We start from the raw sequence: 12,953 nt of genomic DNA, 5'->3' as shown, positions 1-12,953 counted from the left end.
ATTTTACTTTATTAGTGATTTATGTGTATGAGTGTAAATTTTTTGTTGCTGTTTTTTTTTTCAGCAAAGTTTTATTGCAAGGTCATGCAATGAGACAAGTGTAATTTTTAAATCCATCACTGTTTTCATACTCAATCTTGTCAGAGGTTTATTTAGTCATTTTTCAAAAAAACCTTCTAGTTTTGTTGTTTTTCTATTGTTTCTTTTCTGTAGTTTATTAATTTCCCTCTGATTTTTTTCCTAGAGAAGGAAATGGCTACCCATTCCAATATTCTTGCCTGGAGAATTCCATGGACAGAGAAGCCTGGTGGGATACAGTCCACGGGGTTGCAAATAGTCAGACACAACTGAGCAACTTTCGTTTTAAAATTTCCTTTATTATTCAGTTTTTGATGGGGGGGAGGTTTACTTTGTTGCTCTTTTCCCAACTTTTTGAGTTGGATGTTTAGCTTACTAGTTGAATCTTTATTAAGTTGTTATATGCATTATAAAACATTTCCTTTAAGTACAGCATAGCTGCATTCCCCACATCTTGATGTATGTATTTTCATTTCTTGCAGTGCAAAATATTTTATAATATTTATTATAATTATTTTATTGATCCATGAATTATTTCTGAACACAGGAGAGCTTGAAGGGTTACCATTGTTGGGAGTAGATTGAGATCTAAAAATGTCCTTTAGATTAAGCTTACTAGTCACACTCTTTAGAACCTCTACTGTCTGCCTGCTATGTGACTTTTCTAAAGGTTGCTTTTTAAAATTTGGATATTTAATTATCTTAAATACTACACAGTGTTTTTAAAAATTCTTTTAAAGATTTTAATTCCATTACTTCAAGTTCTTGAGTGTCTAGTCTTATATTTATTATGGGTTCTGCCTTTTGCATATGGTAGGTTTCTCCTTGTGGATTTTGAAATTTTTAATTGGTTAGTCTATTTTTCTTCCCTGAATGCCTGTGGCATTAATGGTTTTGTTTTTTCTTGGACCCTCAGATTTATCATTGGTATAGGGTCAAACTTCGCTAATCTCTCAACTCTAGGAGTTCCTAGAAAATGTGAGTAATTTAGCCCTGGGTCTGTCTGGGCCTTCTATTTCCCCAAGGAGATATTTTTACTCATCTAGAATTCAGAAACAAACTTCTTATTTATCTGTACTTATAGATTTTTATCTAGTCTGTCTTTTTAGTGGCTATCACTTTTTGAGTGTTCCAGTTTGAGGGTTCTTAATTCCAATTCTCCAGTCTTGCATTGGGTCCAGCATCTTATTTCTTACAGTTTAAAAACTCAAGCCATTGTATTATTCACCATGTGGTAACCACAGCATCACTAGATTCTAAGCTACTACTCTGGTTGTGTGCTCCTTTGTGGCATCTTAAAATTTCCACCTTTTTTTTTTCTTGTGAGTCTAACAATATATTTTTGAAATTGTATTTTATCAGCAATTCTTGGTTTTTGAAGCAAGTAGTTTTGTTATTTTTGGTTGTTATTTTAATCTCCTATATATCCAGAACTGGAATCGTCCTTAGGATACCTTTGTTGTGAAAGATGGAAGTTTCAGGACTCCAGAAGACAGATGCCTATTTATTTTCTATTGAGTTTAACATTCCAACAATATTTAGATAGGCCTGTCATTGCTGTCGACCTGAAGGAGCCATCATCACTGCTGGTCTGGTTCTTGTGGAAAACCGTGGTTGGGGCCAGCAGCCTATAGTGGGATCACTGGAAGGAATTTCCAGGCAGTGATGGTGGAGATGTTTTCAGATCAGATCAGTCGCTCAGTCGTGTCCGACTCTTTGTGACCCCATGAATTGCAGCACGCCAGGCCTCCCTGTCCATCACCAACTCCCGGAGTTCACTGAGACTCACGTCCATCGAGTCGGTGATGCCATCCAGCCATCTCATCCTCTGTCGTCCCCTTCTCCTCCTGCCTACAATCCCTCCCAGCATCAGAGTCTTTTCCAATGAGTTAACTCTTCGCATGAGGTGGCCAAAGTACTGGAGTTTAAGCTTTAGCATCATTCCTTCCAAAGAAATCCCAGGGCTGATCTCCTTCAGAAAGGACTGGTTGGATCTCCTTGCAGTCCAAGGGACTCTCAAGAGTCTTCTCCAACACCACAGTTCAAAAGCATCAATTCTTCGGCGCTCAGCCTTCTTCACAGTCCAACTCTCACATCCATACATGACCACAGGAAAAACCATAGCCTTGACTAGACGAAACTTTGTTGGCAAAGTAATGTCTCTGCTTTTGAATATGCTATCTAGGTTGGTCATAACTTTCCTTCCAAGGAGTAAGCGTCTTTTAATTTCATGGCTGCAGTCACCATCTGTAGTGATTTTGGAGCCCAGAAAAATAAAGTCTGACACTGTTTCCCCATCTATTTCCCATGAAGTGGTGGGACCAGATGCCATGATCTTTGTTTTCTGAATGTTGAGCTTTAAGCCAACTTTTTCACTCTGCACTTTCACCTTCATCAAGAGGCTTTTGAGTTCCTCTTCACTTTCTGCCATAAGGGTGGTGTCATCTGCATATCTGAGGTTATTGATATTTCTCCCAGCAATCTTGATTCCAGCTTGTGTTTCTTCCAGTCCAGCGTTTCTCATGATGTACTCTGCATATAAGTTAAATAAACAGGGTGACAACATACAGCCTTGATGAACTCCTTTTCCTATTTGGAACCAGTCTGTTGTTCCATGTCCAGTTCTAACTGTTGCTTCCTGACCTGCATACAAATTTCTCAAGAGGCAGGTCAGGTGGTCTGGTATTCCCATCTCTTTCAGAATTTTCCACAGTTTATTGTGATCCACACAGTCAAAGGCTTTGGCATAGTCAATAAAGCAGAAATAGATGTTTTTCTGGAACTCTCTTGCTTTTTCTATGATCCAGTGGATGTTGGCAATTTGATCTCTGGTTCCAAACTTTTAGGGTGGTGAATTTGTTTATTATCCTGACTATGGTGATACTTTCAGGGGTGTATACCTATGTCAAAGATGTATGAAGTTATTCACTCTATTTTACTTTTTAGTTCCCATGCTATACAGTAGGACCTTGTTGGTTATATATTTTATATTTGGTAGTATATATATGTTAATCCCAAACTCTTAATTTATACCCTCTCTTCACCCCCGGTAACTTTAAGTTTGTTTTCTTTGTTGTGATTCTATTTCTATTCTGTAAATAAGTTCATTTGTGTCATTTTTTAAAATATCATATGATATTGCTTATATGTGGAATTTAGAGTATTTATTTTAAATATGTGCAGTTTACTGTAGGCCTCAATTTGTGGTGTTCACTCACTAAGTCATATCTGACTCATTGAACCCCATGTAGCACACCAGGCCCCTCTGTTCTTCACTGACTCCCAGAGTTTGCTCAAATTCATATCCATTGAGTTGGTGATAATACTATCTAGCCACACTAAGGTTCCTTAAAGATAAAGTGCCTTGGAAATGGTGAGTTCAGAATTCTATCAATAGACATTACACAGGAAAGTCCGGAAGATGGGACGCCTGACCTGAGGTTTGAAATTTGAATCTGTTATTCAAGGTAGGGTGTGAAGAAGGGCAGGAATAAGGGGAGCTCTCCATGTGGAGGCTACACCATATGTGCAGGTTCTAGCGCACATAAGCGTGTGATGTGTTTAGAGACCTGGGAGGTGGATTGCCTCCGGGAGACTGGGTCGGGGTGGGGGACGGGGCTAGAGTAGGGGATTGACAGGGTGTTTGGAGAGGAGAGCCAGGCAGTGGCTCTCAGATTCCTTTGCAGTGCTAGGGAAATTAGAAATTCTCACGAAATTCTCACTATAATAGGCCACTCACTGGTGTGACCAGCTTGTCCAGGCATCCCCATCCCTGAACACAAAGTGGGTCACCTTTCCATTTCTGTGCAAACTGCAGTGGTAACCCCCTGCATGCCCACAGTGTCCCCCAGTTTTCCAAGGGACTCTCAGATTGTGCTTTCATTTGTTTGCTCCTGGAAGAGTCTTCGTGTTCTCCCTTTTCTTCCCAAGACACTTTTGACATGTACTGCCCAGCAAGCTGACCTGAGAAGCTGCATTCATTTTTCTGTTCTTTTTTGGAGTTCTGTCCACTGGGAGAACTCCAGAATTCAGTCCAAACTTACTGAAAGGCTGTTGTTGTTGATTAGCTGCTCAGTTGTGTCTGACTGTTTGTGATCTCATGGACTGTAGCCTGCCAGGGTCCTCTGTTCATGGGATTTTCCAGGCACAGGCATACTGGAGTAGGTTGCCATTTCCTACTCCAGGGAGGGGAGGTGGTGGGTGTCTTCTCAACCTAGGGATCAAACTTGTGTCTCATGCATTACAGGCAGGTTCTTTATTGCTGAGCCACCAATGAAACACTGGGTCTGCCCAAATCAGTCTCAGAGCAGGGAGGAAACCTTACTGTGCTTTTGCAAGAACGCCCTTCCACAGAATCTCCCTTTCTCTATAGGATCAAGTTAGTGTTGCTTACGAGAGACATTTTGCCTGAGGTTTAGAAGGCAGGAGGGAAACAGCAGCCATTCTTCCCACTCCAATGGTGAGCATCACTGGTCTGCTGTCTGGCTGGGGCAGCTCCCTCCAGGTCCTCTGCTTCTGGGCATCCCTGGCCAGGTGCATATGCAGCTTGGAAGTGGAGGTGTCTCTTGTCTCCTGCAAATCACCCAGGGCATGGAAACTGGAGGTGATGGAAGATAGATGCAGGTCCCGTTAGTTCTTGTACGTTCCAGTTTGTCCTTGTTCTTCTCCACATACGGTTTTTCTTCTAGCCGATCCGATCAGCAACTTCAAGTTTAGCACCAGACACAGAGGCAACCCATGGAAGAGGCCACGGCAGCCCACTCCAGTATTCTTGCCTGGAGAATCCCATGGACAGAGGAGCCTGGTGAGTTGCAGTCCATGGGGTTGCAACGAGTCAGACATGACTGAAGCACCTTAGCAGGCACTCACAAAGGCAATATCTCTCCTGTTTCGCAGTCGGATGAGGTCTGACCCCTGTAATAAATGCCTTATTCCACATCACTCACAGTGATTCTGCTTCTCTGGACCCTAAGACAGGTTTCCACCCAACATGGAATTACCTGGGTCTAGGAGCAGCTCTGCTTTGCTAAAACCTTATAAAAGCCTCTGGTGAGAACAGGGTCTAGTGTTTGACCATCACCTTCATAACCAGAGTCTCAGACCACAAGGCTGATGGGGCTAGAGGTGCCAAGACAAACTGTTCATTTTCTTCTCTTTTCCCAGCCCCACCCCAACCAAATGCCTTCTTCTCCCTCCCCCTGCAGCCCCCCGCCACGCCACCGCCCCCTCCACCCCGCCCTAGTTAGTCACAACAAAAGCTCCCTGCATGTCCATGGGCGTGAACAGATGTTCCGTGTGGGCGTGAGTACTGGTGGAGGGTGCTCGGCTTGCCACACCAGCTGCCTCGGGCCGGCTCCCACCACCCCCAGTGCCCTCCCAGCCGTGAGCAGCTCCTCCCCAAGGCTTTGATTCTCCTGTTCAAAGAGTCCCAGCAACTTGACCCTTTTCTCATATGTCTTTGTTTGCCCTCATTTCCTGTCCGTGGTGGTGTGCCAGAATTCTGGGATGGATTACAAGGCCTCTGTGCAGATGGAGTAGAGTAGGGAAGCGAGTCATTTCCCAGCTTTGGAAGGCCCATGCAACTGTGTATCTGGTAAACTTGAGTCTACGTGCCTACAGCAAATGAGAAAATTCTGAGGATAGGAGAGGATGGATTAGAAACAGATCATTAGAGGACCTGCTCTTGACTCTTCCTGTGTGAGCCTCTCAGATTCTGGACAAGTCTCTTTCTGTCCTGTCTCTGTCAAGAAGGTCTTTCAAAGTTATTTACTTCACTCTGTAAATAAAACAGAGAATGTGCTCTGAGACCTGGAAAGCCATGTTATCTGGTGCAGCCATTTCTTTTTTTTTTTTTTTTTGGCTGCACCACAAGGCATGTGGGATCTTAGTTTCTTGACCTAGGATCTAACCCGTGCCCCCTGCAGTGGAAACAGAGTCTTAAGCACTGGACTACCACGGAAGTTCCCTGGTTCACCCATTCCTAAACCTAACTGGTCAGGGCACCCCCTCAGTTGGGTTACTGTTCCTGCATATGTGTTAGAAGCCAGCACAGCTTGCTGGCTCTCTTCCTCTCCACAAGATTTTAACTCCGCAGTCTGGACTGGGACCTGGAATCCCTACTGGAAAAACAAAACAAAGAAACAAAACTCTGAAGGTTATTCTGAGCAAAAGCCAAATTTGGAAACACTGGATCCAGTGAACTAATCCAGTGAAGGCAAGGATCGTACAAAATTTGGGGTTCTGTCGCCAAGGCCAAGGAAAATGGAAATAATTATTCAGATAATTCCAGCACAAAAACACGTTTTAATTAGAATTATGTGAATCACGAGTAACTCTTTCGGAGACATTTGGGTGGAAAACGTACCGGTGAAGCAAAATCTTACCTATTTCAGCTCTAACCAGGTTTCTGGAAAAGGTGATAGTGGCGGGAGGTTGACCAGAGAAGGATGAATTGCATTTTCTGAGCAGTTTTGCTCTCAGTGTGGTCTCCATGTGTTCTGGATGAGCTGTAAGTTTCTTCATGTGTGCTTATTGCTAAGTACTCATGTTTCACTAACCACAAATCCCCATTTCTGGCATGCAAAATGATGCTTGCTGCTTATAATGCACCCTGCTTTGGCTAACCACAAAAGGATAGATTTGGGGACACCTTTCCATTTGTGTAGGATGTAAAACTTCTAATGCACCTTTCAGTGTATAATTTTAGGTCACCATCAGTTGCCGTGTAATTAAGATGGCTACATGTCCCAGATGCTTTGGGGGGAACCAGAGATCTTATTATGCTGCCCCATTGTCTCTCTGCTCCCTTCTGAGCAGACAGCAGCCCTGTGTTTCTTGTCAAGTGTGAGAAATTGTGGCTCTGTCTTTAAAGACTGAACAGAATGCCCGCAGCCCTACTTTGGGTCTGCGCTCCAGGGTTTGCATTTGCTGGCTGGAGAATGTCTTCAGTGCCAGGTTTCCTGGGAGGAAGAGCTGTAGCCTATTTTGGTTTCATGAAATATATTAGTTTGTGGCTTATTGTCCTGCTCTGGGTAGTCAGTCCCCCAGAGGATTGGATCCAGCATTTCCTGACTGAGGCCTGCCATCAGGCAGCTGGGCTGGGCGAACCCTGATGGCTACCAGCGACTCTAGAGCAACCTTCCTTTGAACCTCGTTCTAAAAGGAACCAGACATTCAGAATGCGTGTTCTCTACCTGCTCAGCAGAGAAAACTGACCCTGACCTCCTAACAACTGTCCATCCCTGTTTCTCTAGTTCCTGAATGAAGAAAGCAGCTGTTGCATTTTGAAGGTCTCATTTGTTCTTTGAAAGATAAAGAAATTCATTCTTGCTTTGATTTTAGTTCTTTGGGGATCAGGCAGTATTTTGAACCAAAGTTTTAAAAGTTTAGGGCTGCTGCTGCTGCTGCTAAGTCGCTTCAGTCGTGTCCGACTCTGTGCGATCCCATAGGCGGCAGCCCACCAGGCTCCCCCGTCCCTGGGATTCTCCAGGCAAGAACTCTGGAGTGAGTTGCCATTTCCTTCTCCAATGCATGAAAGTGAAAAGTGAAAGGGAAGTCGCTCAGTCTGACTCTTGTCCGACCCTTCGCGACCCCATGGACTGCAGCCTACCAGGCTCCTCCGTCCATGGGATTTTCCAGGCAAGAGTACTGGAGTGGGGTGCCGTCGCCTTCTCCAAAAGTTTAGGGAGATGGCCTTAAAAACAAGTCTGGTATCCAAAGCCTGAAAGAGAGCCTGGAATTGGAAATAGGCAAATCCTATCTCTGGGACAGAGGTTCTCAAAGTGTGGTCCCCAAACCAGCTCCAGCAGCAGCGTCTGCATCAGGAAACTTGTTATCATGTGTGTTCTTGGCCCTCAGCCCAGACCTGCTGAGTCAGAAACTCTGGGTTGGGGCACAGAAATCTGTTTTAAGATGACTCAGAGGCAGGCTGTATTAGAGCATCACTGTGCTGGGGAATAGAAGCCTCCACTGGATGGATGGGAAGGAGGTGACATTCAGCATCCATTCGTGTGGCTCTCCATTGTACTCATCCCTCTCCCTGCGCTCAATGAGCATATTTATTCAGTGGCTACTAATGGGTGATGTGGATGTAGGGTCAGTCGGAGTGAAGGCATGAGAACTGGCATTTCTAACGATTTCCCAGGTGATGACGATGCTGCCAGTCTGGGGACCACATTTTGGGAACCCTGGCTTAGACAAAAGAGCAGCAGACCCAGTAGCCCTTGTAAATTCCAGCTGGAGGAGGCAGTTCAGCCTTTTCAGGATCCTTGTGGCAGGCAGTAAGACCTGCTTCTGGACCCTTCCTGCCTCTTGGTGTGGGCACTCAGGAGACATATTTATTTGAATTCAACTTCAGTCCATTATAAAAAGATTAAAATAACATGCTATGATTTCATCACCCAAAGGTTAGGCAGTTCGAAAGCCAAAACACACAAGCTATTATTAAAAAGCCTTAGAGAGAATCATCAATATTCGCAGAAATGTTGGCCATATGTTTAAAGGCCTGCTTCGTGCTCTGCATTGTCTCTGCCTGATCAATAGTGTGTGCATGTAGTACATTGTCCTCTGGTTTAATTTGCCATTTATAAGTTTGGTTGGTCCAATGAAGCTAAACAATCCAAATTTAAAGAATAAATAAGAGGAGCAGCAAATCAAACTGGGTTTGTGGGAACAATTATACAGGAAGAAACCTCAGAGCTGGGAGCAGAAGTCTTATTGCAGATTAGAACACAAATGTCTGCGTGTATGTCATATGCAGTCTCTTCTGTGTGCTGTTTATACACAGTGCCCCGGATTGATCTTCTAGCCAGCATTGTCTGGGAAGGGGAGAGCTGGATTTTGCTTTGCAAAATCTTAAGAGAGTGGATGAAGCAGCTTAGTGTGGTGACTGATACTATAAGTTCTGGGGTCAGGCAAAGCTGACTTCCAAATCCTTTATACCTTCTGGGAAGCTATCTTGATCTCTCTGGATCTCATTTTCTTCACCTGTAAATTTAGGACAGTACTGTCTACTTATGGAGTGTTTTTAGGGGTCAAATGGAAAAAGGAAGGAAGGTATACAGTAGGTGCTCAATATATAGGAGCTATTTCTAAGCTCTTGGTTTCAGAGGGCTGGGCAGGACAATGCAAGGAGGAAAACATCTATACCTACAGCCTTCATGCTCTGGCCTTCTCTGTTAAAATGTGAGTACAGGAGCCACAGGTAGGGGGCGCCCCCAGGGCTGTGAGAGTTTTGTTACTCCCAGGATGACAGAAATGCTGGCCAAGAGCAGCAGCATCAGATAGTCGTGTTGGAGAACCGAATGAGACTTTACTGCAGAACTAACAGTAAAGACTTGGCTGAAGTGAGATGCACTTGGATTGTAAAGAGATTGTGAATAAGATGTGCTTGAATTGTGCACCTACCATGATCTATATGCAGGGCAGGCATGTGCTAGTTACAGGTGCTAGGTTTGCTGAAGGCACTCCTCCTGGAAAACTGACTAAGTTCAAGAGTGGTGGGGAAACAATTGGAAGGAAGAAGGGAAGACCTGAATGGAGGCCTCTGCAGAGGCATCAAAGGTCCAGTCTCTGATGTGAATAGGAGAGCAAGAAAGAGAGGCCATGTCTGGAAAAAATGGGGAGAGTGGATATGGGACACTGGAGACTGGATTTATAATTTTTCTGAAGAAAGACCCCTCTGCATGAATCCTCCCACCCAACACTTTTTATCATGGGTCACTTTTCCTATAATGTAGCCCCATTGCTTAAGGAGTTTGTAACTGAGTGAGTGAGTGAGAAGCTAGGGAAGATGTCATCTCACTATCTGTGTGATGAATATGCAGGGGAAAGAGTTTAGGCCATGGGGTCAGATTTGGTCCTGAGTTAGAATCCAGGATTTAGAAGCCTGAGTTAGGAGCCATTGGTGGCTCAGATGGTAAAGAATCTGCCTGCAGTGTGGGAGACTGGGGTTGGATCCCTCGGTCAGGAAGATCCCCTGGAGAAGGGAATGGCAACCCACTCCAGTATTCTTGCCTGGAAAACCCCATGGACTGAGGAGCTTGGAGGGCTGTAGTCCAGGAGGTCACAAAGTCAGACCTGACTGAATAACTAACAGTAGAATCCAGAGCTTTGACTTCAAGCGGAATGATTTTGGGCTGGAGATGTAATGAATCTGTGACTTTGGTCTTACTATAAATTTGGATTAGTGATAGATGTATCTCACAGGGTATTGTAAGGATTCACAGGATCAAAGTAAGGAAGCCTTTAGCAAAATGACTGGTTGATGGTGAGCATTGCATAGTAACTCATGTGATGATAAACAGCTTTGCTTTTTTCCGCTCCATTGTATGGGTTTTTAGCTGTGTGAGCTTCACAGGGTCACCTCTGCTTTCTGAGAATGAGTTGCTTCAGATCTTTTAAACACAAATTGCTCCAGGGATGTGCAAGGCTTCTCAGGTGGCTCAGTGGTAAAGAAGCTGCATGCCAATGCAGGAGACACGACTTTGATCCGTGGGTCATGAAGATCCCCTTGTGTAGGAAATGGCAGCCCACTCCAGTATTCTTGCCTGGAAAATTCCGTGGGATGAGGAATCTGGCGGGCTACAGTCCATGGGGCCACAAAGAGTCAGGCATGACTGAGCGTGCATGCATCCACTTGTGCAGGTGGGGGTTTGGGTGTGTACAGACAGTGTCATTTACTACAGGATGAGTTGGAGGCAGGATGCTTCATTTAGTGCAACTGAGGAGGGCTGGGAGGGGTCTGAAGATCATCAGACGTTTGTTTGGAAGGGAGTGTAATCTTCTGTTTTGACTGAGAGGAAATGGGGAGGGGATGTGGTGAGCAGCCAGAGACAGGGGTTGCTGATGAAACCGCATGGGAGTGTTTCTCCAGCTGCTGGCCCAGGTCCAGGTTTGCAGGGCAGGCTGAGTTTGCACCTGTCAGTAATGTCCTCGCTTGACTTGGGGATAAGCTGCTGAGGCAGCCACAGCCACTGGGGCCTACAAAGCAGCCCCGCCATTTAGACAGGGACCCACTTTCCAAATTTGGCCAATTTTCATTTATTAATTGCACATTTATTATAAGTACTTAACTATATTCTAGGTTTGGGGGGGATTCAACAATGAACAAATAGGTCAAGTCTTGCTTTCAGAGACCTCTTAATCTCATAAGGAAAAAAGGCAACAGACAAACAATACCCTACATACGGGTATAATTGAGATTTTTGCCATAAAGTAAAAGTTCAGAATGGTATGAGACTGTACAGTGGGGTAAAACCTAATCTAGATTTGAGGTTCAGCAGCAGGTGGCGCCAGTGGTAAAGAACCTGCCTGCCAATGTACGAGATGCAAGAAACGGGGGTTTGATCCTTGGGTTGGGAAGATCCCCTGGAGGAGGGCATGGCAACCCACTCCAGTATTCTTGCCTGGAGACTCCCGTGGACACTCGAGTCTGGTGGGCTACAGTTCATAGGGTTGCAAAGACTCGGACATGACTGAAGCAACTTAGTGTGCAAGCAGAAAGAAATGAAATGGGAGTGAGTTCAGATGCGAGACATTGAACAGAAGTGGAGACAGCTTTTTTTTTTTTTAACATAAATTTTCTTTTCACAGACAGGCATTTACTGTGGGAAAAGCCGTTCCCCTGCTTCCTGATACTATTGTCTGTCCTCTGAATACACACTCAATGGACTTCCTTCTCGATTCATTTACCTCCCTTCTCAGTCACTCCTGACTCACACGCTAGTTCGGTTTGTGTGCAGCCTTCTGTTCCCTGAGCTCTTGTCTTCTAGACATTTTTCAAGGTGTCTGGTCTGCTCTTTCCACCTTGATTCCTCTTGGCAATATGACATATTGTCTTGTTACACCGGCGACACCTGTGTCTGTTCATCTGTGTGCAGTGCATCTATGCAAATGTACGTGTAGCATCTGCCCAACAAGAATATTGATGAGGGAGGGCTTCCCTGCTGGTCCAGTGGTTAAGAATCTGCCTTGCAATGCAGAGGACACAGGTTCAATCCCTGGTTGGGGCACTAAGAACCCACATGCCCCACAGTGGGCCAAAATATAATAATAAAAGAACATTAATGGGCTATTGAAGAAGCCAGATACATGGATACATCTGTGTGAGCCTTTATAGATCTTATCCTCCAAACTGCTCATCCTGAATAAGTTAAAGCTGAAACCCACAGAAGTCAAAGGACCACACTAATCACTGAATGGAAATCTAGGACTTTGATCATGTCTCTTTATTAAATCTTCTGCATTTATCAGGATGCTTGTTCTAAAGTCAGCATCCAATGCATATTTTCTCACTGATTGTTTATTCCTCTGGTTGGACCAAATGTGTGCTAATGCAGGTTCTTCCTTACTCATTTCAGGCAGTGGATATGGCATGTGGTACACCTGCCCCCTCCCCCTGGGAGACTGATAACCTTAATTGTCAAATGAGTGTCATATTTCAAATGAACATTTATTCAGTACTAATTGTATGTCAAGTACTGTGCAAAGCTTTTGAGATAGAAAGATGGTAAGACAGATCCCAGGTGGCACTAGAGGTAAAGAACCCACCTGCCAATGCAGGAGACATAAGAGATGCAGGTTCAATCCCTGGGTGGGAAAGATCCCCTGGAGAAGGGCATGGCATCCCACTCCACTATTCTTGCCTGGAGAATCCCATGGACAGAGGAGCCTGTGGGCCATGGTCCATGGGGTCACAAAGAATGGGACACGACTGAAGCAACTTAATATGCATGCCAGATAGATCTGGTCCCTGCCTTAGGGAAGCACTCAGTGGTAGAACCTGGTAAATAAACAATGACAACAGAGTGAAAACATTTATCATAAAGGGATGTACAATATGGGAACACAGAACAAACCAACTGATTTTGCCTCGG

At 44.6% G+C, this 12,953-nt stretch overlaps 1 long non-coding RNA gene across 5 annotated transcripts in view; it reads left to right on the top strand.

Moving 5' to 3' along the window:
- The window catches only part of LOC129646490 (uncharacterized), a 192,401-nt gene that overhangs the window by 166,424 nt on the left and 13,024 nt on the right, over window positions 1-12,953 (top strand). Inside the window, exon 4 of one of the 5 annotated variants that reach the window (XR_008711981.1) lies at window positions 245-1,363. The exons of the other annotated variants lie outside the window; for them this stretch is intronic. This is a non-coding gene — a long non-coding RNA (uncharacterized LOC129646490). Of the gene's footprint in view, window positions 1-244; window positions 1,364-12,953 lie in introns of those variants that run through there. 5 annotated transcript variants of the gene reach the window in all.

Source organism: Bubalus kerabau, chromosome 3 (genome assembly GCF_029407905.1).
Source record: "Bubalus kerabau isolate K-KA32 ecotype Philippines breed swamp buffalo chromosome 3, PCC_UOA_SB_1v2, whole genome shotgun sequence".
In the NCBI taxonomy this organism is placed as follows: Eukaryota; Metazoa; Chordata; class Mammalia; order Artiodactyla; family Bovidae; genus Bubalus; species Bubalus kerabau.
This window is presented reverse-complemented; position numbering and strand designations above follow the sequence as displayed.